This window comes from Agelaius tricolor, unplaced genomic scaffold, assembly GCF_023055355.1.
Source record: "Agelaius tricolor isolate 1412-34295 unplaced genomic scaffold, bAgeTri1.0.p SCAF_13, whole genome shotgun sequence".
Taxonomy (NCBI): domain Eukaryota; kingdom Metazoa; phylum Chordata; class Aves; order Passeriformes; family Icteridae; genus Agelaius; species Agelaius tricolor.
The window spans coordinates 5,317,338-5,343,093 of record NW_027269273.1 but is presented as its reverse complement, the minus strand read 5'-3'; the positions used below and the strand labels follow the sequence as shown (position 1 = coordinate 5,343,093).

General features: G+C 47.9%; 1 protein-coding gene across 12 annotated transcripts in view; it reads right to left on the bottom strand.

Annotated features, from left to right (window-relative positions):
• The window catches only part of SGMS1 (sphingomyelin synthase 1), a 97,086-nt gene that overhangs the window by 40,726 nt on the left and 30,604 nt on the right, over window positions 1-25,756 (bottom strand). For 6 of the 12 annotated variants that reach the window (XR_011681028.1, XM_071438562.1, XM_071438571.1 and 3 more), the window contains one exon: window positions 5,703-5,952. The exons of 4 other annotated variants lie outside the window; for them this stretch is intronic. The gene's annotated coding sequence lies outside the window, so the exon portion shown is untranslated. Of the gene's footprint in view, window positions 1-5,702; window positions 5,953-14,901; window positions 15,221-25,756 lie in introns of those variants that run through there. 2 more of the 12 variants (XM_071438566.1, XM_071438570.1) reach the window with 2 other exon arrangements.

Here is a 25,756-nt window from a genome sequence, read left to right as displayed (position 1 = left end):
TGTGTGATGTGTTCACAGGGCTTCACATCAGCAATGTAAATCTATACATCCACCTCACATATACCAAAAAAAATCTTCAAAGCATTTTTTTTGTCTGTCCATTCAAGTAACTTGTCCTGGTCACTGACACTTCAAAAAAAATGTGCTACAGGAGAATTATAAAGCTACTCTGACCTTAAAAGTGTTTGCATTAAAACACTTAGAGAAGTAATGTGAAACTTCATTATTACACGTGTAATTAAATAATAATTATTATTTCATCTGTGTTACAGCATTAAAAGCCATTACAACTTCTTATGTAGAAGGCTCTTAATGGACAGCTACTTTTGAAACTAAAAATATTGATATTAATGGGGTTCTGAGAGAAACTAAAAACTCTGAAACAGCTGAGTTTAAAATCTCAGAAGTACTATCAGAACAACTTCCAGAAGCAGCAGGTGAAGTGCTTAGGTGTGTTTGCTAAGACAAAGGGAGATTCCAGAGCGCTGATGTGCTCATCAGTTCCAGCAATGAAGTTTCCCGGGAGGAATGCTGTGTCATGTAACGTGTGACTCACAGAGCAACGTCCGCAGGAAACCACCCTGCTCCCTCTCTCCCTAAAAAAAGCTCAGCCTTGCCTGCAAGTTGAACTGAGTTCCCTGAGCAGAATTCCTCCAATTTCAGCATCATGTGCTCCAGCACGTATGCAAGAGGGAAGGTGTATTTTAAACCCTGGCAGCAAACCAGAATCGTCTGGAAAATCAGCTGGAAACTCCTCCTGCTCCCGGTTCAGCAGGGAGTGAAGAAACACCTCGTGCTGCTGTGTTTGGACACGTGGTTGTCCTTTGCCCTCACAGCAGCAGTTTTGCAACCCGGGATGCTCTGCCTGGCTGAGCTGGGCACTCCCAGTCCACTCAAACCCTACAAAGCCCTGGACACACTGGCACAGCTCTGAGGGATCACACACCTTCCCTGTGTCACTCTGAAAGGGATGGCAGGAGCAGCAGTGGGATCCCAAACCCCTGAGGACCACCAGGATACGGGAACTCCCAGTGAGGTGTCTTCACTCCATGCCACCCATCATCCAAGCAGCTCCTGGAGCTCTCATCTAATCTAAATGGATAAAACCCTCACTCTGCTCATCAGGGGTGCTGCCCAGATGCCCAGCCTTCTGTTCTTTTTGGTTCAAGGCTGTGGCTGACCTTTAGATCCTTGGAGAAGCACATGGACTGTCCCAGGGGTGGCAATGCAGAGCTGAACACCCAGCACCTCTCCAGGGAAAACACTCTGGAATGGCAATTCCATCCAGGGTATGTGCAATCACAAACCCAGGTCAAAGCAAGAATTTAATACTACTGAGGTCCCTTTTGAGCCTGGAAGAGTGAAGCTTTCCATAAAAAGAGAAAAATAGAAAGGAGATACCCTTTTCAAACCCCCCACTCAACAATAAGGACATTTTTATGTGGGCATCATTCCCACGTGACTGCATCCCACATCCAGCACTTCCAGCTTGGGAAGTGCCACTCCTATTCCCTGATCCACTTATTCTGCCCTCCCAGAAATCTCACCACCCAGGTGTGTTAAAAACCTCTGGTTAAAAAAGCCACCGCCTCAAAATTCCAATTTGCTTCTGTCTCTTCCAAACCCAAAATTTCAACCCAAAGGCCTCTGTTACAGAGAGTTTCCTCACCAAACAGTCTAATGGGACATAGACTGGTGTTTTACTGATTTTTCCATCTAAAGAGTTTGCTGTTTGCCCCACACCTTGGGACAAGGCTACTGGTTTCTATAGCAGCAGTTTGGAACTATCAGATGCTCTGGCTTTGTTAAGGCCTTAGACACCATCAAGCAAAATAAACATTTCAAAACAACAAACCCAAAGCAACCAAAAAATAATAATAAAAAAATAAACCCAGCCACAACCCTAAAAACAAAGCAGGAGTTAATACAGGATGATGCTTGGTGCTAAAGTTCAACAGCAGGGCTCGTGGGTGTGGAGGGGGCTTTTTCCTGTTAAAGATAAATCAACCCTGTCTCCACATCCTGAGTGTTTGCTTGCACGCCACAGCCACACCAAGCAGTCAGAAATCCACTCCTGGGGCTCTTCAGCAAGATGTTTGTTATCTCAGACACCTGATTACACCTCCTGCTCCTGCCAGGCAGCAGACCCAGCACTGGGACACTACTCCAAGAGAGTGAAGATCAAACACCCATCACCAATTCATCCCAGCCTCCAGGTCCCTTCTCCCTAGGGAGCTGGCAGTCAATATCCAAAGGTTAAACAGCCCTGACATGTCCACCTATCCAATACCTTTGTCATTAATAAGCATGATGTGGATCAATACTCACACACACACTTCCTCTGCCCCAAGGGCAAAGGGAACAAGTCATCAGGAGCGATAAGGAGCTGGTTGTGAGGGCTGCAGGGTGTTGTATTCCCAGGATCCCATTTCAGGGCTCCAAACATGGCTGAGCTGTGCAATCCCATCATTCCAGCTCTCATCCTCCTGCTTGTGACTCCCCCGGCCACAAGTTCACCTGGGTTCTCAGGATGACCTTAATTAAGAGCTGCAAAGAACAGATTATGCTCAGGAAGCCAGAGGCATTAATCTCAAAGGCTTAAAAGGTTTTCAGGGGAAGTGTGTTTATATGTCCCCTTATCTCATCCTACAAAAAAGGGAATAGGCAGCAATGCCACCACAAGCAAAGGCTGTTTTGGTGTCACTCAGATAAAATCTAACTGTACTTTTATCTCCACCAATGATCAAAATGCAATAAAAATTTGGCCTGCTAGACCTTATTTTTATAACTTTGACCTTCAGTCCAATTTATTCTTAAAAAATGTTCAAGTTCTGTGTAAGCATGAAAAATAACAGCCTGGTCCTCCTACCAGGACCATTAAAATTCTGCTTTCTGGGATATATGTCCTAAAAAAATCAGCATTCAATGAAATCCCAACTCGTATTTCTTACAGGGACACTTTCCTACAAACACTTGAATTATGTGTCTCTCACTACAATTCCAAACAGGAACTTGAAAAGGGAACTGAAGGAACTTCATCCTGCTCCCACCAAAGCCAAGTCTCAGCAGCTTTGACCACAAAAAGCATAAAATCATGGAATGGTTTGGGTTGGAAGGGAGCTAAAGTTCATCCCATTCCACCCCTGCCATGGCAGGGACACTTTCCACCCTCCCAGGCTGCTCCAAGCCCCAAAGTCCAGCCTGGCCTTGGGCACTTCAGGGATCCAGGGGCAGCCACAGCTGCTCTGGGCACCCTGCTCTGTCTGGGCTTCATCATGTGTTGGAATTTGAAATGTAAGGAACTTTTAGAACTTTGGGTTTGTAAGCTAAAGAATTGTTTAGAATTAAATATAGGATTTGATTTGAGATCTTGGGAAAGGCTTTTGAACTTAAGTACTAGAAGTAAAAATGTAGATTTATAGTTTAAAGGAGAAGCATGTAAAATTAAGTTTAGAAAAAGAGTTTTAGAATTTAAAATATAAAAAAATACAGTAGTTACAAAAGTAAATAAAGAGATTAAAATATAGTACTGCAAGTTTGTGTGTTATAACATAATTAACTAAAAAAACTTATACTATATCATAAACCCATAAGACAAAATATTTTAAAATTAAGTCAAAAACATAAATATCCTTATTAACAGTGTTTCATTAGTAAATAACTCCTAAAAAATCTTGTAACTAAAAGTCTTGTGACCTTCTACACCATACTGTAACAATATGAAGCAAACTCATCCTTCCTACCTATAAAAAAAAGATAAAAAAATAAACCACATCATCAAAGCCAACTCGAAAGTCCCATCTCTAACTCATTCAAAACTCCTTCAAAAATCCCCATAATCACACACTAATTAAACTAAACTTAAATAAACATATTATGCTGCAGCACACACAGAGCAGCTAAATCAAGGCATGGCCAAATACCTTTCCCCTGGCATTCATCATGCCTATTTTGGCTGGCATTTACTGTGCTGGCACTTGCATTTCTGTTCTTGACACCAGTCACAACACACAGATTATGTTCCTGTTTTCAAACCCCAGAACACCAAAAACCCCTCTCCAGGAGCAGACTCAAGGGGCTTCACTCTGCTGGACACTGACAGGAGAAGGGTCTGGAGCTGCTGGAGTGAGTCCAGAGGAGGCCATGGAGATGCTCCAAGGGCTGGAGCCCCTCTGGAGCCAGGCTGGGAGAGCTGGGGAGGAGAAGGCTCCAGGGAGAGCTCAGAGCCCCTGCCAGGGCCTAAAGGGGCTCCAGGAAAGCTGGAGAGGGACTGGGGATGAAGAGACAGGACACAGGGGATGGCTCCCAGCAGTGCCAGAGGGCAGGGCTGGATGGGACATTGGGAATGAGGAATTGTTCCCTGGCAGGGTGGGCAGGCCCTGGCACAGGGTGCCCAGAGCAGCTGGGGCTGCCCCTGGATCCCTGGCAGTGCCCAAGGCCAGGCTGGAGCAGCCTGGGACAGGGGAAGGTGTCCCTGCCATGGCAGGGGTGGAATGGGATGGGATTTAAGGTCCCCTCCAACCCAAACCATTCCATGATTCAGTGATGCCCTGCTGCCTCCTGGTTATTGCCAATGGATTCCCAAGGTATCACAGAGCTGATTTCACAGGAGTTATGTGGGGTAGGTGGGTGTGTATCTCAAACTGGGGACACCACCATCCCTGCCATGCCCTCAGTCAAAGAAACCCCTGGTATTTTTTTAAGGACCTGTAGCTACTCCTAAAGGCTGACCTCCCTTGGGTACTGTTGTGCTGCACCCACGATTTCCTAGAGCAAGAACAGCCCCATTTCTCCTCCATCCACACCAAAGAGCTCCAATCCAGAACATTTCCAAAGAACTTCCACTGCCTGTTGTGTTTCCTAAAAATCACTGTCAGAGGTTTTACCCCTGCAATTACAGGTGACAAAAATGTAGTTTGGTTAGGAGTTAAAAATATCTGACAGGGAGTAAAACAGTAAAGGTAAATACTTCAACTTTCTAGAGAGGCAGACTCGCTCTCTTGGCTGTTTATTTATGCTGGACTGTTATATTTGCTGAGGGATTGGCACTTCTGCAAAAAACCAGGGCTCAAACATGCTCAGCTTCATATTGAGCACTTCAAAACCTTCCAGTGTTACTTTCTGTGTCTTCTACAGCTCACCAGCAGCAAAAAGTAGCAAATGCAGCTTCAGATGTCAGAAAACCTGGCCTTAAACAAAAGTAAATGCTCTAATTTTGCAAACTACCCTATAAACACAATACAGACAATTCAGTTTATACCTTTATAAAACTAGCACCTAAATTTCTTATTTTAAATTCAGACCCAGCACAATAAAGATAGAAAGGCTTGGGAAGTTTCAGAGCCAGGGTTCTGAAGGGCTTAGAAAGGTACAGATGAGGCAAAATTCAGCTTTACTGTAAGAAAATCACTTCCACGGTGCAATCACAGTATTTGGGGAGCAGGGGGGAGAAGGAAAAGCCCCTGTGCATCACCCGATGAGGGGCACAGCAATCCCTGAGCTGTGATGCTGTGCTGATGAGACAAATCTCGCTGGATTATTAAAGAGCCATTGTCCTGAGCCTGGAGGCTTTCGGCAACTCATTTCACAGCTCCTCTCTAAAAACCACCCCAGAGTTTCACGCCTCCACCTCCCGGAATGAGAAGTTCACGGCTTTTGGGGGTGGATGTCGGTGCATTAGTCAAACAGAAAAAGGCGTTTACCTTGCCAGGCTTCCTGTCCTTGCCAGGTGATCATTTCCTCCGAGTCCCCAGGCCTCCCTTCTCCCCAGCAGGAGAAGAAAGGAATGCTTTGCTTTCTCCTGCAGCTCGGAATGCTTTCTCCTGCGGCTTTGCTTTCAGTTTGGCTCAGACAGACGGAGAGATTTCTTCCAAAGCAAACACTCCTGCAACGTCACGGCGGATATAAATAAGCAGAGGAGAAGGAGGGAGAAGCACGGCCCTTCTGGAGAGACTGCAAACACGCAAGGAGGGGAGAATATCAGACAGAAAGAAAGCTTTTCTTTTCCTAAAGCTACACACACAGCCTCGACTCGGACACCACAGCCAGGCTGAAGGAGCCAAGAGCAATATTGCACGCATGCAGCCAGAGAGGGAGGTTCTCACATATCCCGGGCTCTGCCAGGAGCTGTGCTATTTCTGCTGCCACCCTGGAGCTCGCACACACGGCTGCACGTCCAAATAAACACCAGCAAAGCACCTGCACCCACCCACCCAGCTGGGCACGCAGGAGAGCCTGCAGGGCTCCAGGGGCCATTGCCCAGAGAAGCTGGGGATGCCCCTGCATCCCTGGAAGTGGCCATGGACAGGTTGGATGGGGCTTGGAACACCCTGGGATGCTGGATCTCATCTCATGCATCTCATCTCCCTCCTCTGCCCCTGGGAGTGGAGCTCATCCTTACACAGAGGCAAGAACTGGTCAGGGGTGTGAAGGTCTGGGCATTTCTGGCTGCACTGACCATGGAGCTCAGAGCCTTCAAAGGAAGGAGCTGAGGGACAATGCTGCACCACAGCCCTGGACTTGAGGAGAACAGGCATCATCTTCAGGGGTATGCCTGGAGAACCCCAGGGGCTTGGAGAGGAAAGGGACCCAAAAGAGCTGGTTGACAAAAAGGGGCCCAAAAGAGCGGATTGATAAAAAGAAAAAGGGGCCCAAAAGAGCTGGTTGATAAAAAGAAAAAGGGGCCCAAAAGAGCTGGTTGATAAAAAGAAAAAGGGGCCCAAAAGAGCTGGTTGATAAAAAGAAAAAGGGACCCAAAAGAGCTGGTTGATAAAAAGAAAAAGGGACCCAAAAGAGCTGGTTGATAAAAAGAAAAAGGGACCCAAAAGAGCTGGTTGATAAAAAGAAAAAGGGACCCAAAAGAGCTGGTTGATCATCTCCTCCAGGCTGAAGGACAGACCATCCCAACAAGCAGCTGATCCAGCTGAGTGGGCAGGAGGCCCCCATGGAGGAGCACAGAGCTCCTGATCAGAGCCAAGTGCAAAGAGCAGGGCAGGGGCAGGTGAGCCAGGAGAATCTGGAACATTGATCCTGCAGGTGATCCAGGAGGAATCTGGGACATTGATCCTGCAGGTGATCCAGGGGGAATCTGGGACATTGATCCTGCAGGTGAGCCAGGGGGAATCTGGGACATTGATCCTGCAGGTGAGCCAGGAGAATCTGGAACATTGATCCTGCAGGTGATCCAGGAGGAATCTGGGACATTGATCCTGCAGGTGAGCCAGGAGAATCTGGAACATTGATCCTGCAGGTGATCCAGGAGCAATCTGGGAACATTGATCCTGCAGGTGAGCCAGGAGGAATCTGGGACATTGATCCTGCAGGTGATCCAGGAGGAATCTGGGACATTGATCCTGCAGGTGATCCAGGAGGAATCTGAGACATTGATCCTGCAGGTGAGCCAGGAGGGATCTGGGTTGATCCTGCAGGTGAGCCAGGAGGGATCTGGGAACATTGATCCTGCAGGTGATCCAGGAGGAATCTGGGAACATTGATCCTGCAGGTGATCCAGGAGCAATCTGGGAACATTGATCCTGCAGGTGAGCCAGGAGGGATCTGGGAACATTGATCCTGCAGGTGAGCCAGGAGGAATCTGGAACATTGATCCTGCAGGTGAGCCAGGAGGAATCTGGAACATTGGTCCTGCAGGTGAGCCAGGAGCAATCTGGGAACATTGATCCTGCAGGTGAGCCAGGAGGAATCTGGAACATTGATCCTGCAGGTGATCCAGGAGGGATCTGGGAACATTGGTCCTGCAGGTGAGCCAGGAGCAATCTGGAACATTGATCCTGCAGGTGAGCCAGGAGGAATCTGAGACATTGATCCTGCAGGTGATCCAGGAGCAATCTGGGACATTGATCCTGCAGGAGGGATCTGGGAGCACTGATGGGGCAGAGGTGGGGCTAAGAGAGCCAGAACACATCTGAAATGGAATCTGACAAGGGGTGTGAAGGGTTCCAGTGAGGCCAACCTTCAGGAACTGCAGGCCCCTGAGGCCAAAGGGGAAATCCAGACAAGGAAGACTTATCCTTAGTGCAAAAGGATCAGGTTAGGGGACATAGGCTGGACATATTCATCCCATGGGACCTGATGGGATGGATCCACAAGTGCTGAGGGAGCTGGCTGCTGTCACTGTGAGGCCACACTTGGTGAACTTTGGAAACCATCTCCAGTCACCTGAAGGACAAGAGGGTGATCAGGAGAGTCAGCATGGACATACAAAGGGAGAAAATCCTGTTTCACCAGCCTGACCTCCTCCTCAGATGAAACAATCTCGGTGGATGGAGGGAGTGCAGAGGATGCTGTCTGTCTTGGCTTTGGCAAGACTTTCAACCCTGGCTCTTCTCACACCCTCAGATGAGCTGGCAAAGTGTGGAGCAGCCAGGAGGGCAGGGAGGTGGGTGGAAAAGTGGCCCAATAGGGAGAGGTCAGTGCCACAAAGTCCAGTTGGAGGACAGACACCTTCCACAGGCTGATATGAGAGCCAAAATCCTTTAACCTTTTCTACTGACCTGGAGGATGCACAGAGTGTGCCCTCAGCACTTTGCTGGTGACACAATAACTGGGGTGAGTGGCCCAGAGGGTCACACTGCCCAGAGGGTCACACTGCCACTTGGATCAACTCTAAAAGTCTGGAGCAAAGGGCAGGCAAGAGCCTCAAAGTGTTCAAACAAAACATCACCAGGGGAGAGTGACCCCAGGAGCCAGCACAGGCTGGGGACAGCTCTGCCAAGCAGGACAGATGACAACAACTCCCAAGAGCCAGCAAAAAAAGCCACCAGCTGCATGACAAGAGTGATCCTTCCCCTCTACTCAGCACAGGTGACAGCATTCCTGAAGTTCTGCACTCCTCAGAGGCAGAGACATGGGCAGAGTCTGGCAAATGGCCCTGGACAAGCAGCTCTGGGTGACCCTGCTTGCCAAGGTGACCTTGCAGAGGTCCATGCCAGGCTCAGGCAGGCTGGGATCCCCTGAGCCTTCAGCCAGTCCCTCTCCCAGCCTGGATGTGATGTGTGATACCCCCAGGAACCCAGGAGCAGTGTAAGGCACAGTGCCACAATGTCACAGCGCTGACAGGGCACCCCCCAGCCCAGCAGCAACACCTGACCTGTGCCCTGTCTCACTCCTGAGGCCCAGACTCAGCTCCCAGCCCTTGCTCACTCACCTTGGCCATGGTTTGGCTCCATTTCTGCTTTCTCAATGTGACACAGGGGTCACAGACAAGTGAACAGGCCAGGCAGGAGGGGTTTGATCACTCCCATTCCATAAAGGTCCCTTACAGTCTCCATCTCCCTCGATTTTTGCTTCCCTTCTGCCTTTTTTTTCTTTTTCTCAAACATCACCACTGGGATGAATGCTTTAAAAAAGCCCTCAGCCCCACAAATGCTCTCTCTAAAAACCAGAGGATGATTATCCTCTGTTAGAACAAAGCAAGAAGAGTCAGACATGGATATCACTTAGGTTTACAGGCCAAAATCTTCATTTACTTAGCAGGTAACTACTTCTTGCTGGTGTAAACCAACAGAAATACTAAAGTTTTTTATTTGAAGGCACAAGAGGGAAATTAAAATTTTGATTTCTTTAAATCTCCAACATTCCCTGTTCCCACAGCTGGAGGTGGTTTGGCAAAAAGAGGCCAAGTGAGAGCCATCAGCAATAGAGGGAAGTACAAAATTGATCTTAAAATTCTCAATATTTCACCCTGAAGAGGAGGGATAGGGAAGACTCCATGCAATACCCATAGTTTTGTCCAAAAACTCCTAATAAAACATGTTTCTCTCTAACTGTCAGTGCATTTGCCTTGCCTGCTTCTCAGTTTAGCACACCTCCTCCTCCTCCTTCTCCTCTCTTTGCAAATACACTGGGGGCAGAGCAGGGACAGGGAGAGCCCAGCTGGGCTCTGCTGTGGTGGCAGCTGGCACAGCTGGGGCCAGGGCACTCAGGGTCTCTTTACACAGAAAAAAAAAACACCCAAAAAACAAAACAAAACAAACAAACAAAAAATAGGCACCAGTGCAGTTTTAAACTGACTCCCTGCAAGCACTGGCTCACAGGGATTTAAGGCCATCCAGGGTTCTGGCTTCTTGCCATAGGTGTTGTCCCTGTGCTAGCCTGGTGTCACCAAACCCAGATGCCCCATGTTGCAAGGAACTCTTGGGGTCAGCTGGCCCAGTCCCTGCCCCAAGCAGGTGCATTTTCTGCCAGGGTCTGTGGCCCTAAGCCACACCATGGTTCCATCCAGGAGCTTGGGAAGGTTTTTATGGACTGTTCCTCTTGTGGCTACCAAGCTGGATTCTAGTGTAACACAAAAGGATGGGCTGGGAAGTGTCTGAGAGCAGCCCTGGGGAAGGCCCTGGGGGTGCTGGGGGCAGAGCTGGGAGCCAGAACCCCCCCGTGCCCTGGGCTGAGCCCCAGCGTGGGCAGCAGGGGAGGGGGGGATTCTGCCCCTGTGCCCTGGGCTCAGGTGAGACCCCACCTGCAGAGCTGCCCCAGCCCTGGGGCCAGCACAGGAGGGACCTGGAGCTGCTGCAGAGAGCCCAGGGCAGGCACCAGGATGGGCAGAGGGATGGAGCAGCTCTGCTGGGAGGAAAGGCTGGCACAGCTGGGGCTGCTCACCTGGAGAGGAGAAGCTCTGGGGTCACCAAACTGGGGCCTGAAGGAGCTACAGGAAACATGGAGAGAGATCCTTTAGAAGATGGAGTGATAAGGGGGATGGCTTCCCAGTGCCAGAGGGCAGGGCTGGATGGGACATTGGGAATGAGGAATTGTTCCCTGGCAGGGTGGGCAGGCCCTGGCACAGGGTGCCCAGAGCAGCTGGGGCTGCCCCTGCATCCCTGGCACTGCCCAAGGCCAGGCTGGAGCAGCCTGGGACAGTGGAAGGTGTCCCTGCCATGGCAGGGGTGGCACTGGATGGGATTTAGAGTTCCTTTTAACTCTTCTGGGATTCCTTGAGTAGGTGCACCAAGAGGCAGCCCCAAAACAAGATCTGCACAGGGGCTCAGGTTCTCAGCTCACAGTTTCATCTTTACAGTTCCTGCAGCTGTGAACACAAAGACCAGAGCAGCATCTCTAAATATCAAAGCAGCTCCTCCTGGGGAGGCTGAGGACTTGCCTTACACTTGTGGCACTCAGGACACACAACAATTCCCATTTATACAGGACTTTTCTCCTGGGCAGCACAAGCAACTGTTTCATACTGAATCAAAGCCCATAAAGCAGAACCAACTAAACACAGAGAGAACTACTCTGGACTTGGAGGGAAAAGAGAGGCTGCTAATTCCAGCCCAGCTCAGCTCCTCACTGCCAGCAAAGCATCACCAGCCCTGTCTCTGTGTTACCCTGGAGAGTGGCTCCTTCCCCAGCTGGAAGGTACCAGGAGGTTGTAGCTGGCACTGGAACCCAGAACAAAGCAAACCAGTGGGGAATCAGGGATGCTGCATGTCCAGCACATTGCTGAGATCCACCTCAAGGATCCTGGCATGCTGCTGGCAGAGAAAGGAACAACTGGCCAAAGTTTCAGGGAATCAGAGAAATAAAAACACAGGCACACACACGTGAAGAGAAATAATCATATATGGAAATTGCACATCAATCCAGAAGCAGCCAGGACTCCATCCTGCCCCAAAGAAGCAGATCTGGAGCCTGGGGATCACCTGACTCAGCTACATAGCCAAAATGTATTTTTGGAGTGGTCCTGAATCCAAAAAGCAGGAACTGAAGCACAGGGAACATCCCTACACTGAGGGCATGGATGGGGACCAACCATAAAACCAACAGAGCACAGGTTTCCATCACAGACTCACCCAGCAGGAACCCAAACAGAGTTTAGGATCATTCATCTGGTGACAAAAGGAGCAGTGGTCCTTCCCCAAATACACCATGTAACAGGGCAGTGTGACAGAGATGGACACAGCAGCTCTCCCTCCTGCCTAGGAAATGCTGCAGGACTTTGTGTGGTCAATGTGTCACAAATTCAGAAAGATTTTGGCACAAAAGACCTCCATTATTCATTAAACACTTGCAATACCAAGATATTCCCCTCCTAAGTCACTGCCCTTGCTTAGTTGCTCTTGCTGTTATGAATGTGCCCCTTTGTTTATACAGCAAAAGACTGCTTTTGGTACACTACTAAATAAAGGAAAATTCAAGCTTCCACATCCATCATGCAGCTCTTAAATGAAACAGGAAAAAACTCACTTTGTCTTCAGCATCCCAAAATGGACCAGGCTTTTCAGGGCTTTCAGTGCTAAATGAAAGCTGACTGTAGAAAATTCCCTTGTAAATGTTTATTATTCTAATTGTAACCTCTGGACATTTTTAGGGCCAATAAAAAAACGAGATCAAAACCCAAGAGAGCAAATAATCCACATGGGGATTCTCTCCTGCCTGTGCTGGTTCAAAAGTCATTCTGAGATTTGGGGGATATTTTTATTTTTAAACCTTTGTTTAATTTCTTGTACTGGAAGCATTAAATCCCACCACAATGTGAGATCAAAACAAGTCCCTTAGAAAGGAAGGAGAAGGATTCCCATGGGAAACAACACTGTCCAATATAAATACCCCACAGAGCCCACTGGGCAGCAGAAACCTCTTTTTAATTTGTCTTTTCAAGGTGAAAGGAACTCAAGGGACACCTTGTGCCAATACACTCTGGGTAAGCACTTCCCCAGGCTCTGCTGGATCCTGCAGAGCCTTTCATCCATCCAAACTCTCCACAAGTGTTCAAAACATTTCTCTCAAGCCTTAATTGCACCTTTATCCATCCAAACCAGACCCACTGCCATGGTTCCAATAATTTTCATGCTCGGATCCACTCCTTTGGCTTCCACCAGGGGAACAGACCACAAAATCCTTTTGGATTTTGGACCAAGAGTGAGATTTTGGACAAGAGTGAGAGCAGCCAGACACTGTGTGACCTGCAGAGGCTCATGACAGTGACACAGGGACCACAGGTAGCCCAAAATCTCCAGGACAGCAGCTCTGTTGTTCTTCTTTGTTCTCCTGCCCACAAAGGTAATCCCTTAGGTGCAAGCAGACACCCTGCAGGGTGTTTTGGAGAGTTACTAAGAGGAGAACAAACAAACAACCAAACAACAAAAGCCAAAATTGGGCTGCAGGGGTGAGCAGCTGCCTGCAGGGATAAATTCACTTGCAGACAGCACCGTGCTGGTGCCAAAAGGCTTTCCCCAGTCATCCTGACCTTTGTTCCTGGGCCAGCCTCGTCCAAAAAAAGCACTGAGAAGCACCATTCCTGTGCCTCACAATTCTGGCACTCCTGGCTCTATTATAGCCTTCAGACTTCTCCCATTTGATCATCAATCCAAGTAACAAATCCATAATTTAGCTGTTTTGCTTCCCTGCCCACCCCACCGCACCCCACTCCCATAAGCTGGAAAATGCCCCTTCCTAGAGCTTTGGTGGCCAGTGGCCCCTCAGTTTGATCTGCTGCTTGTTTTGTTCCACCTGCCATGGCACCTGGCATTTCCTTGTCAAACACAAGCTGAATTTTCCAAGTCTATTCCAGAGTGCACATGAAGGCAAAGTGGAGATGGCCCTGCCCTTGCCCTACAGATGAGAAAAGTCACTGCTCTCTGGGCTATCATCCCTCTTGCCTGTGCAAAGACATCCCCTGGAGACCTCACTTTGTATCTGTGCTGCCCTAAACCCTTGTCCTCCCTCTATGTCACAGTTTCCATTTGATTCCTGAGCTCCTTGTGGGGCTTTGTTTGGAGGGTTCTCCCCCTCCTTGTTTATTTTAATCCATAAACCTACACACCCATAGCTCCAAAAATAAGAAGTCACAGCAGAAAAAGGCCTCCAACACAGCAAAAAAAAAACCCCTTAAGCACATTATCAATACAAAAGCACTTTCAAACATAGAAATTCAAAATCCCAACAGCACCAAGCAAAAGCAATAATGAATTTTTTTTTAAATGAGCCCAGGTGAATAGACAGGATGCCACTGAAGTGACCTGTGTGACAAGTCACAGCTGTTTGTTGGGGAAAAAAGTGTCACAACTGCTCTCAACACTTCAGATCCAGCTCCTCCCTTTAGTTCCAGATCCCTGCATTAACTGAGCTGGCCTCATATCAGAGTTCTCTCCCTTCTCCAGCTTTTCTGTCCCTGCAACCTCGGTCTCACACCACAGCTCTCAGACTTTTCAGCAGTGTCACAGCAGCACTTTGCAGGTGATAACATGCAGGAAACAGCTCCTTGTAGGCCATTCCAAGGGTAAGAATCAGCAGGAAAAGGCCATTGCAGGCAGCTTATGAAACACTGGTACAAGAGGAGCAGGCAATCCTGGAGGTGAAGGACACCCAGACAGGTTTTTTTGGGGAAAAGGAAGAAACCTGACATCAAGACAGGTCAAAGTTTTTACATCTTACCTAGATGAAGGGAATTATCTCCTAATTAAATATTTCACACGTACAATGGTTACAATGGCAAATCTCTGGATTCAGGGTAACCATCCTCTGACATGCACCCAAACTGCAGAATCATGGAATGGTTTGAGTTGGAGGAGACCTTAACCTCCCAACCCTCTGCCACACAAGCAATCAGTGACTACATAACAGGCCAAGGACTTTTCCTAAGCAATTTATGCTTAAATCATCACAGGCTGTGCAGAAAACACAGGGAAAAAAAATTAAAAGTATGAGTTAATAGAGTCTTGCTGCTTCCTGCTGCACACAGGCTTGTTTTTTTCCTGCAATTACAGAGGAGGGATTTTTTTTTTTCCAGCACCACTTTCAGCTGCCACAAGCAGGCTATTGTTTGGATTTAGCCAGGCAGCAGCAGTCCCCATGCAAACCCAGGGCAGCAGGATGGACTGCCTGGAACTGAACCACAACAGAAGGGAATTCAGTGCCATTAGGATGAGAAGAGAGATTTGTACTAAATACCTGCTTGGAGCAAAGCCAGAGGAAGCACATCAAAGGAATCCTGGGATACTTCCCAACATCCAGGTGCCCAGAGGGATGTTGTGCATCAGGTGACAGCTCAGCAGCCTCTTCCCAGCACACATCTCCCAGCTCGTGCGTGCCCCAAATAAATCCAGGCAGCCCCAAACTGCTCAGACTACATCTCTGCCTCCTCCCCCGCACACCAGGGCATCCTCTCCCATTGAAGAAGTGATTCCCCAGCCCTTGGACACACCAGAATGAGTCATCTGGGTGCAGTGGTGCCTTCACTCTGAAAACTCCTGCTCGTCCCCGGCGGAGCACTGAAATGCTGTGAGCTCACTTGTAGCTGTGGCAACAGAAATGCAAATCCTGCCACGCTGAAAAACTTCACCACCGACTCCTCCACTACACGGGGACTATGTGTGAGCAAAACCAGTTTTTTCTTCTTCCTCCCTGAGGATAAATTGGGTTTGTGAAAGCTTTGCCCTAAAGCAAAAATCCGATTGGCAGGGCAGAGTTAAACCAGACATACGTTGCTTTAGCTGTGCTTCAGTGCACACAGAAAACAGGTACAGAAGAGTTTGGAAACAGGGCACAAAACCAGGTTAGAGGTCTCTCACTGCAAGGGCTCTACTCAGTGTTTACACCTGGTGAGGAGCTACTCCATTTGCAGCCTCAGCAAATACCATGGCTGGTTTAATACAATAAAGTTACAGTGGATATAAGACAGGAGCAGAAAATGGCTTTAAGTTAATTGTTCCCTGGAGGGGTGGGCAGGCCCTGGCACAGGGTGCCCAGAGCAGCTGGGGCTGCCCCTGGATCCCTGGCAGTGCCCAAGGCCAGGCTGGAGCAGCCTGGGACAGTGGAAGGTGTCCCTGCCATGGCAGGGGTGGAATGGATGGGCTTTAATGTCCCTTCCAACCCAAATCATTTCATAATTCTATAATTAAATTATCCATTTTTCAAAATACATCAGAAGTATTTTCAAAATAAATCATTAAAAATATCAGTATATTTGGATGCAAACCCAAGAGCTTTTCTTGGGGGATAAGTAGGATATTTCTCACAAAAACGCAGGCAGTAACTGCATACAGCAACCAGGGGTTAAAAACAACTGATGGGGGTGGTGAAGAAAGAGGGGAAAAAAAAAAACAAAGAGCAAGCCTTACCTAACAAGTTTCCAGCAGTAAAACCTGTGTGAACTGCAAGACCCAGACTGCAAATTTAGGTGACAATTGTGAATCTTTGGTGAGAATTGTACCTCACTCGCAGGGTATCTACCTGTGGTTTGCAGAAACTTCTCAGACAAGCTTCACTATCCTGAATGGCAAACAAAGAGCAAACTCCCACCGATGCTTCCTGCATGTTGAGAAGTTTGGGTGGGGAACTGGGAGATTTCTGGGCTTGGTGTTGGTTTGGAGCTTTTGTGTTTTGTGGCACTCTTTGTTCCCCTTTCAATTTGGGTTAGCGAGTGCAAACCGTTTGCAGGGTGTGAAAACCCTGCAACCTCAGCTTCACCTGTGAGTGAGAAGAGGCAGTGTAATCCCACAGGCAGGTTATGCCATCTGGGAGCAAAGCAAAGGAGCTAAAAGCAGAGGAAAAGCAGAGTTACCATGGGAGACCAGGATGCGTCACTTCTCTTGGCTCTCCTGGCGCCACGTGACGCCTCAGCCGCCACTGAAGAACTCAGCAGATGGGATAGGGGAAAAAAAAATATTAAAAGGTCCCTAGATTATAGCAAAGTTTAGGCTTTAAAATCTACTGCTTATGGCTACAGAAATAGAGGCAACAATATTTATCTACAAACCAAACTATCTGTCTATAAATCTATTGCCACGGAGCAGTAAATACACGCTTTCCCTTCCAGCAGTCGTCACCATCTACACTTTTCAGTTCCCTACAGTAAATTTAGTCCAGGCACATGCAGAAATAGCACCCCTGCCACCTCAGAGAGAACTATCACTTGCCTTTCAGAAGAGGCAAAGCAGGTCAGTAGTTTCCACCTTGCCCATAAATACAGAAGCAGCCACTTGACAGCAACAGACACAGAGCAGTCAGAGTTCGAGAGGTCAGAAAAGGGATGAATCACTTGGAATTTACTCTCCAAGTTATCACACAGGTCATCAAGCCCATGCCTTGGGCTGGAGCGCTCTGAACCAAGAGTTTCTTTCCATTTTCAAGGTATGGCTGTTGGGCATGTGTGTGCAGCATGTCAGTGACCCCACACACGCTCACTCACACTTGGGTTTCCACCCCACCCAGACAGGATCAATTCTCAAACAGCTCCTGCTCCAAGTCTTTCTTCTCTGCACAAAATCCTAGAGTAGTCCAGTGTTTGAGGATTTCTCCCCTCCTTTTACAGCAGCCAGTTTCTTTCTAGCAGATCAAAACAGCTCTGATTCAAAGGACATTATTCCAACTCCATCCTCCTCCACCTCCCAAAGCCTCCTGACACCCACACGCCGCTGAACGTCAACATCTCCAGGGAAATTCAGTCCTTGCAGATGGCACCAAGCAGCCCCCTGGGTGTGGTAAAAAGCTCTGTGCAGCTGAGAAACCTTCACCCTCACTGGGTGAAGGTGCAATGCCAGCCTTCCAGCTCTACCCAAACATTGCAGCAGGCTGGCAATGGAGTGTGCAGGGAGCCTCCAGTGCACCAGGGTAACCTGAGCATCACCCCAGCAGCAGCTGCCACCCCAGCCCACCTGCTCCCAGCACGCTCCAGACTGCAGGATTTTGGGAAAGGAGCACAGCCCAACCAGCCAAGACAGCTGCTGCTATCATCTGCTCCTGAACACCAGCTTTCTGTCACCTGAATCACTTGCTATTCCTGCTTGCCTGTTTCCCATTACCCACCAAAAGTAGGAAACAGTCTGGAAGCCAAGAAATCCCACATTTCATCTGCTACTCCAGGTTGTAGCCCCTGTGTTACGCAGCTACACAACAGCTGGGTGTTATTTCTGACCTGCTTACAAAAGGAAGTTTCAGGTTTCTGAAACAAAAAGTTTAACACAGACATTGATACCTTTTACAACAAGGGGCTGGGGCACAGCTGGCTGCACACAATGCTGTGCCCTGGCCTCTGGCATGGCCCTGCTGCAGCAGGGAGGGGACACCAGGTGCCCACTGAGCTCCTGCAGCCTCACACACCCTGGGATTCCTCCCAGCTCTGCTTTAATAACTGTTCCCTGAGCCAGGAGACACTGTCTTCAATAGCTTTTAACAGGATGGGTTTTATCCAGCCTGCTTTGAACCTCTCACCTTCCAGCACCATCCTGGCCACCAGGAATACCACAGCAGAACTGTGCACCAGCAAAAGAAAAGCTTTCCCTTTTATAAGCTCGTTGCTTCCTTCCTTGTTGTTTTGGTTTTTTGGGATTTTCTTTTGGGTACAGTCATCTTCTTTGGAAGATGCAAAGCTCCCAATCTGCTTAACATTCCTCTCCTTGCTTCTTCCCCTCACAATCATTTCTGCTCCATGCTAAAGGGACAAAGTTTATTTATCTCCTTTTCTACAACAGCTGTTCCATGCCTTTGGTCACCTTCATCATCCTTTGCTGAACCTTTTTCTTTTTGGAGATGGAGGGTTTAGGACATGGAGAATCACGGAGAAAAAAGTGATTTCTAAACTTATTTTTACAGTTGCTTGTTCTGTTATCTACTCGTTCCCTAAGAATATTTATGCATTTACTACTTTGACTTTGCAGCTATTTGCAGCGAAGAAACCTCCCAATTCAGAAAAAAAAAAAGCCTCCCAAGAGCAGAACAAACCCCAAAACTAATAATGCTTTTGCTTTCTGCCAGTGTTGCAGAAAACAAGCATTAGGCTTCAGAGACAGGAAAGAGCCTGCAAAATGCAGTAACCTCTCAATATCTTGAAACAGAGGCTTCCAAAATTTTTCTTAAACCACAGCAGCAGAGCAAGGAATTAACCACATCCCTGGCTGTGCATGTGCCTTCCTCTCTCTCAGCTGAAGATGGTTTTTGGTAATAAAACATCAAATAAATACACATACACATACCTAGGTCACCTACATTTATTATTTCCTCATGCAGCACCAGCAAAGTGACCCCTAAGGAGGTGCACAGAAAATGACCTGGATTTTTATTAGTAACCAATTGCTGCCCCCCAGCCTCACTGACCTTGCAGCACACACCTGATTCCTGCTCAACACACCTGGGTTTCCTCTTTTCATGTGCACAGTGCCCACAGTTCTGTGTCATGAATATTCACACTACACCCAGGGGAGAGCTGTAGCCTCAAACTCCTGCTGGGACACAGATCTTTAAATTTTTAAATTTTTTTTCCCCCTGTTTTCAGCGTCTCAAACTCACGGGATGACAACACAGGATTGCTTTGAAGTGTCCATTTTCACCCCACCTCAAATTACCACAGAGAAGCAGATCCTGGCTAAGTATCAGAATTCTCCAGATAAAACTTAACAACCAGTGCATCAACATGGAAACAGTGGGTGGGTTTTTGTAAACAAAGGGAGAAGAGCTTCAGATTTAGCAAGACTTTTACAAGGATGGTGCCTCTTGTACAAGCAAGAAGCAGAAGGACTCAAAACAAAAATTTGCTGTTTTATTAGGCTCACTTATCTAAGTTTTTAGAGTTGCTTTTTGCAAGGCTGTGGTGTAAAAACAAAGCTGCTCCTTGGGGCAATTTGTCAGGTACTCCTACTGCAGGGTTCTGTATGCTGGAACAGAAAGGAGGGATGAGAACAGGGATTTCACTGAAATGACCATGTAGAACCCTCCCTTGAGAAGAAAGAGAATAAACAGGTCCACAAAAAACAGGCTCTCTTAGATATTCTCATGTCTCAGGTTTTAGCTTTTATATTTTTCAGATTCTGTGCTGCTTTAATGTGTAGTTCTGAGCTTCATACCAGGGGATGGTGAGCTCTCTGCACAGATAAAATAATTCCTTTTTATATGGAATTATTTATCCTTAATAATGCTAGATAAAACAATTCCTTCTCTAGCTGGGGACCAAGGACAAATGATCCAAATCTCAGGCCCAGGAGCACAAACAACGTGGGCTGAAGGGAGAAAAACAAGGATGGGACTCCATAACCTAAAGCTGGAATTGGACAATGAACTCCAAGATGCAAATGGAGCAGAACTGATCCCAGTGACAAACCCCATGACCAGGTGTCCATTTTGGGACCATTTTGGTTCACCTTGGGTGCAGCCCTGGCTGGGCTCTTGTGCTGCCCAAGGTGGATCCATGGAGGAGATCCTTTTAATAAATCCCTGCTTCATTCTTTAACTCTGTTCTAGGTCAGCCTTCTCAAGGCATCAATTCCTTGGAATTTCAGCAGCAATTTCTGCATGCAAAGGGTGCTCAGGCCTTGGCAGGGGCTGCCCAGGGAGCTTTGCAGTGCCCAGCCCTGCAGGTGTCCCAGCAAGGGCTGGAGGTGGCACTCAGTGCTCTGGGCTGGGGACAAGGTGGGCACTGGGCACAGCTGGCACTGGATGATCCCAGAGGTCTTTGCCACCCTAATGATTTTAATGAGTCCATAAATGTCAGGTTTCAAAGGAGTTCCCCCTTGTAAAATTCAAACCACCTATCTGTGGACTGTGAAACAGCATTCCTCTGCTGGGGGCCACTCTTCAGGCAGCCAGGCTGTTGGGTGCTGTGTCCCCCTCTTTTTCCAGGATGTCACCTCTCTCCAGACCATTTTCCCTCTGTACAGGGACACCTTCCTGCCCTGCCCATATCCTCAGAGGTTCTGAGCACAGAACTCATGTGCTGGCTTTGAGCAATCCTCACAAAGCACCAACACAACCTTGTGCTGAGTATTACTGGAGTGTAAGAAAAATCATTTAGAGAAGCAGCAGCTACAAGAGAGCTCCTTGCTTTATCTCCTCTGTAAACAGCTTTTAAACTGCCAGCTACAGCTAGGAGCTGGAGACAGAGGAGACATCCCTGCAGCTGCTGACAGGTGAGTTTATTGGAGCTTCAGCACAAGCATTTTCAAGATGAAAGAGCACAAGGAGGGCGCTGAAAGACAACTGACAGCTTGAGGAGTACGCACTGGTTCTCAAATTGTTTCTGTGATGTAGGGTAATGCTTGTGATCACAGCATTCACCGGGAATTAGATCATCCATTTAGCAGCAAGTTTGCCTGATCAACTGTCTGGGGACTTCAAACAGATCAGCAAAACTGCAGAGCTGGAGACACTGCCTTGGTATTCAGCTGCCTTCCCTGAGAGGCTTCACAGAGACCAAAACACAGGCGGGGAAATCCTAACAAAACATCCAGAGCAAGCTGGGGGCTGGCCCTGAATTTGAGAAGCAGCAGCTGGATTTTTATTAGTAACCAATGGCCAGGCAGGGAACAGAGCACCAGGGCCTGGGGCAGACACAAGGAGCTGCCTCAGCTCATCTGGATCAGCACCAGCACCCACAAAACACCTGGAACCACCCCAGATATTAACATATCCTAAGAATGACACAGACTTTGTGTAAAGCCTGTCCCTCACCTTTCTGCCTTTCCATATGTGCCACACACAGCTCAGGGAGCTCCCCAGCTTTCCAAGAAAGTCCTAGCAAAGCCTGGGGGATTGAGTGATGTGTCAGTGTCTGGAGATGGCTGTGAGGATGCTCCACAATGCAGGAAGCTGGAGATGGGAGCATGCTCTGGACAGGAGGATATTTAAACCTGCCTGGATGCAGCAGGGATGCACACATGATTGGAACAGCTGGGACAGTCACACAGGACTCTGGTGACAGAGCAAACATCCTGTGCTGGCACTACAAAATCCCTCAGTATGTTCAGATCAAATATTTCACCCACCCTTTGCTATGTATTTATCAAATATTTCACCCACCCTTTGCTATGTATTTATCCCTGCACAGCAAAATATGTCAGATGTAACTTTTTGTCTTAAGCAGTACAGGAAAATCTGTCAAACAGCTTCTAACAGCCTTGCACTGCTCCCTGGGAATGGGGACAAGAGGCAGGGCAGCACAGGCCAGGGAAAAACCTTTCATTTTCATGCATCTTGCAAACACAGAGAGAAACATTTAGGGAGTGAACTGAAACAAAGCATCTTGTGCAAGAATCCCAATAACTGTATTATCTGCTAAACAATAGAACTGCAAAACCGTGGAGTCATTTTAAACAAGTGCATCTGTCATTAAGATAATGACCAAGTGAGTCAGTGCTTATCCAGTAAGAGATATTTAAAACAATCACAGAAAGTACCTTAAAGCTCATCTCATTCCCTCCCTGTTATGTGTAAGGACACCTTCCACCATCCCAGGCTGCTCCCAGCCCCAAACTCCAGCCTGGCCTTGGGCACTGCCAGGGATGCAGGGGCAGCCCCAGCTGCTCTGGGCACCCTGTGCCAGGGCCTGCCCACCCTGCCAGGGAACAATTCCTCATTCCCAATGTCCCATCCAGCCCTGCCCTCTGGCACTGGGAAGCCATTCCCAGTGAACTGGGAGATCTCACCACTGAGTCCTGTGTCCTGTCACCCCATCCCTTGTACAGAGTGTCTCTCCATCTTTCCCATCAGCTTCTTCAGGCCCCAGTTTGGTGACCCCAGAGCTTCTCCTGTCCAGGTGAGCAGCCCCAGCTGTGCCAGCCTTTCCTCCCAGCAGAGCTGCTCCATCCCTCTGCCCATCCTGGTGCCTCCCCTGGCAGCTCCAGGTCCCTCCTGTGCTGGGCCAGCTCTGCAGGTGGGGTCTCACCTGAGCACAGGGGCAGAGGGTTTAATTCAACACAGGAGCAGAGCCTGTTCCAGCCATCCAAGGAGTGAGGGAAAACAACTGATGAACCCCCCAGCTGTCCCAAAAGGCACAAAGCCAGGGGTGCTGCCCTCAGCCTGTGGCTCCTGAGTGCAGAGCAGGAGGCACCTTCAGTCCCCCAGCGTGGTTTGAATCCAGCTCTGCTGATTGCCAAGAAAGCAGAGAGCAAAACAAGATTAGAGCTCAGCGAGACAGCGTGGCCCTCGTGAATCCAAATAAACAAGACATTTTGAACTATTTCCAGCATGACTTCAGCACAAAATAACATTTGCACATCAGTGTAATAGCTGATGTTTTAACTGCTTGCTGAGGGAGCAGTCACGCACTGCAGCCCCGAGTTCAGTGGTGCTGCTCAGCCTTCAAAGGAGGCAAAAAGAGCTGCAAAAGAGCAGTGCTGCACTTGAAAGCCTTTCAGAAAGCACTAAATGTATTTGTGCTCACTCTTGAAGCCGAGGAGAACACAGCCCTGTCCCCACAAGCCTTGGGTGGATGATGGAGCACTTGAAAGGAGCTGGGATGGCTCTGAAAGGAAGTCTGCATTGCAGGCCATGGGTGGTTGGTTATTGAGTTAAAAGTAAAAATAATTTAGTTGTCATTTCTTAATTGGACAGTTTATCATCAAATCCCAGCTGAAATCTCCTGGGTTCCAGAGGCAGGCAGGAAAGGGAGCCAAAGCCAAGGGGCACATGTCCAGAGGATGCAACACAGGAGGGAAAACCCATTTTCCCTTTGAACCTGTGCAAGGACTGGTGACACACCCTCACAGGAAATCCCATTACTGGGGGCCCTAAGCCATGAATCAATCCCCGAGTCATTCAGAGCCAGCCCCAGGACAAAGGAACAGTCAGATGCTAATTCAGGCCACAAAGCTGGAGAGAGAACGTTCCCTCTTTGGATTAAGGATTCATCATCAGCAAGTACAACCTATTTTCATTAACTGCAGCCATTTCCCGCTGCCACATCCTTTCCATTTTCCTGGAAACACGGGAGCAGCTACATGGCTGAAGGCAAATAAATTAGGAGACAAGAAGGAAATTATCTACAGCACCCAGAACAAGCCAAGCCACCGAATAAAGCAGCTAAAAAATCTACCAAAACCCAACTTCATTGAACACAGACTATATAAAATCTCTGCTGCAAAATTCCATTAAACCTTTAGTTTTGCCAAGATGTAATTGTCTGGAGAGGCTGTGGATGCCCCATCCCTGGAAGTGTCCAAGGCCAGGCTGGATGGGGCCTGGAGCAACCTGGGATGGTGGAAGCTGTCCCTGCTTGTACCAAAACCAGCCAGGCACATCCTGCAGCAGCCTCTGAAAACATCCCCACCTCTCTGGGATACTTTTGATGAATGCATCTCAAGCTGTGTCAGGGAAAATATAGGTTGGATATTAGGAAAAAGTTTTTCACACAAAGAGTGATAAAATATTGAAATGGCTGCCCAGGGAGGTGGTGGAGTCACCACCCCTGGATGTGTTTAAACAAAGACTGGATGTGGCACCCTGGTTCAGTTGAGGTGTTTAGGGCTGGTTTGGATTTGATGTTCTTGAAGGTCTCTCCCAACCCAGGGATTCTGTGAAAAGCTGGGAGGAATCATCAAACATTTAGGTTGGAAAAGACCTTCAAGAACACCGAGTCCAACCTCCTTAGTCAGCAGCAGCTTCAAGCTCAGACTTGCAGCAAAACAAACCAAAGGTGTCACTTAAAAAGCCAATGTCACAATCAAAGTGTGGCCTACAGAGGACACAGAAAACTCCACGTGATTCATAAATTCCCCCCAAGGTGCTTTTATGTGCACAGGACAACACCCAGGAAACAGCCACCACTTCTAACAAAGATTATTTGAAATTCACAGGGTGGTGAGGTTTTGTGTTGATGGATTTTTGAGTTTGTGGGAACTTTTTTGGTGGTGCTGTTTCATTTTCTATTTAAACATCTGCTCTAGTCACCTGTTGCCCACTTAACTGGGAGATCTCACCACTGAGTGCTGTGCACTGGAATTTACTGTTAACCATTCCAACCCTTGCTGTATTCACACACAATTCTATTCCTGAGCAAACAACTTAAGCAGGAATATTTTCAAAAGACTGCACATATGCTTCCTTCCCATGGAGCTAAATTTGGTAGGTATGAGCATACCTGGCTGTAACAAGCTGAAACAAAAATCACTGAGACACAGAAACTGAGTTCCAGGCATAAACCCCTGCTTTCCACTGCTCTAAATAGTCCCTGTTACACTGTGATTACACAGCAAGCAGTGCTTGCTCTGCTCTCTGACCCCAGGGTTTCTCCTTCATAGCCACTGAAATTCAAGTTTAAAAGAGAATTCAGCAAGCAGCTCTGTCAAGCACATTCAGTGCCAAGCTGGAGGATGAGTATATTTATATAACAAAAGGCTTCCTGGATTATTTTAAGGCTCAACTTCTGCAAAGAGAACAATTGATGAAAGGGATGTTTTTCCTTTGTTTAAAAAAATAATACTCGTACCAAGAAGAAAAAAAAAAAAAAGCCATTGAAGAGACAGCAGTGCCTGAAAATTCCACTGTGAGATCCCTGGATCACAGCAGAGTCATCCACATGCTCTCTGACCCCATGAGTACAGAGCCTGTGCTGTCACAGATTGAGATAAATACAGCAAAAACCAGAGGTCACAGACACCAAAGCAGCTGCAAGTGAGTATCTGCACAGAAACGATGAGCTGTGCCACAGAGTTACAGAATTATTTTAGGCTGGAAAATCCCTGCCAGCCCATGGAGTGCCAGCTGTGCCCAGTGCCCACCTTGTCCCCAGCCCAGAGCACTGAGTGCCACCTGCAGCCCTTGCTGGGACACCTGCAGGGCTGGGCACTGCAAAGCTCCCTGGGCAGCCCCTGCCAAGGCCTGGAATTGAATTCCTAAATTGAATGATAGAACTGGGATTATGGGTGTGTAATTTGAATAGAAGTGTGGGATATCACATGGTGGAAGACTTAGTTTAATATTTTAGAATACAGTAATGTATATAAACAAGATGGAGGTTTCAGGGCAGAGGCTGATCCTTCTCCACCTTCTCCATGGGTTTGGGTGGTTTTGTGTAACTGGATAAGAAAGTCTGCATTGC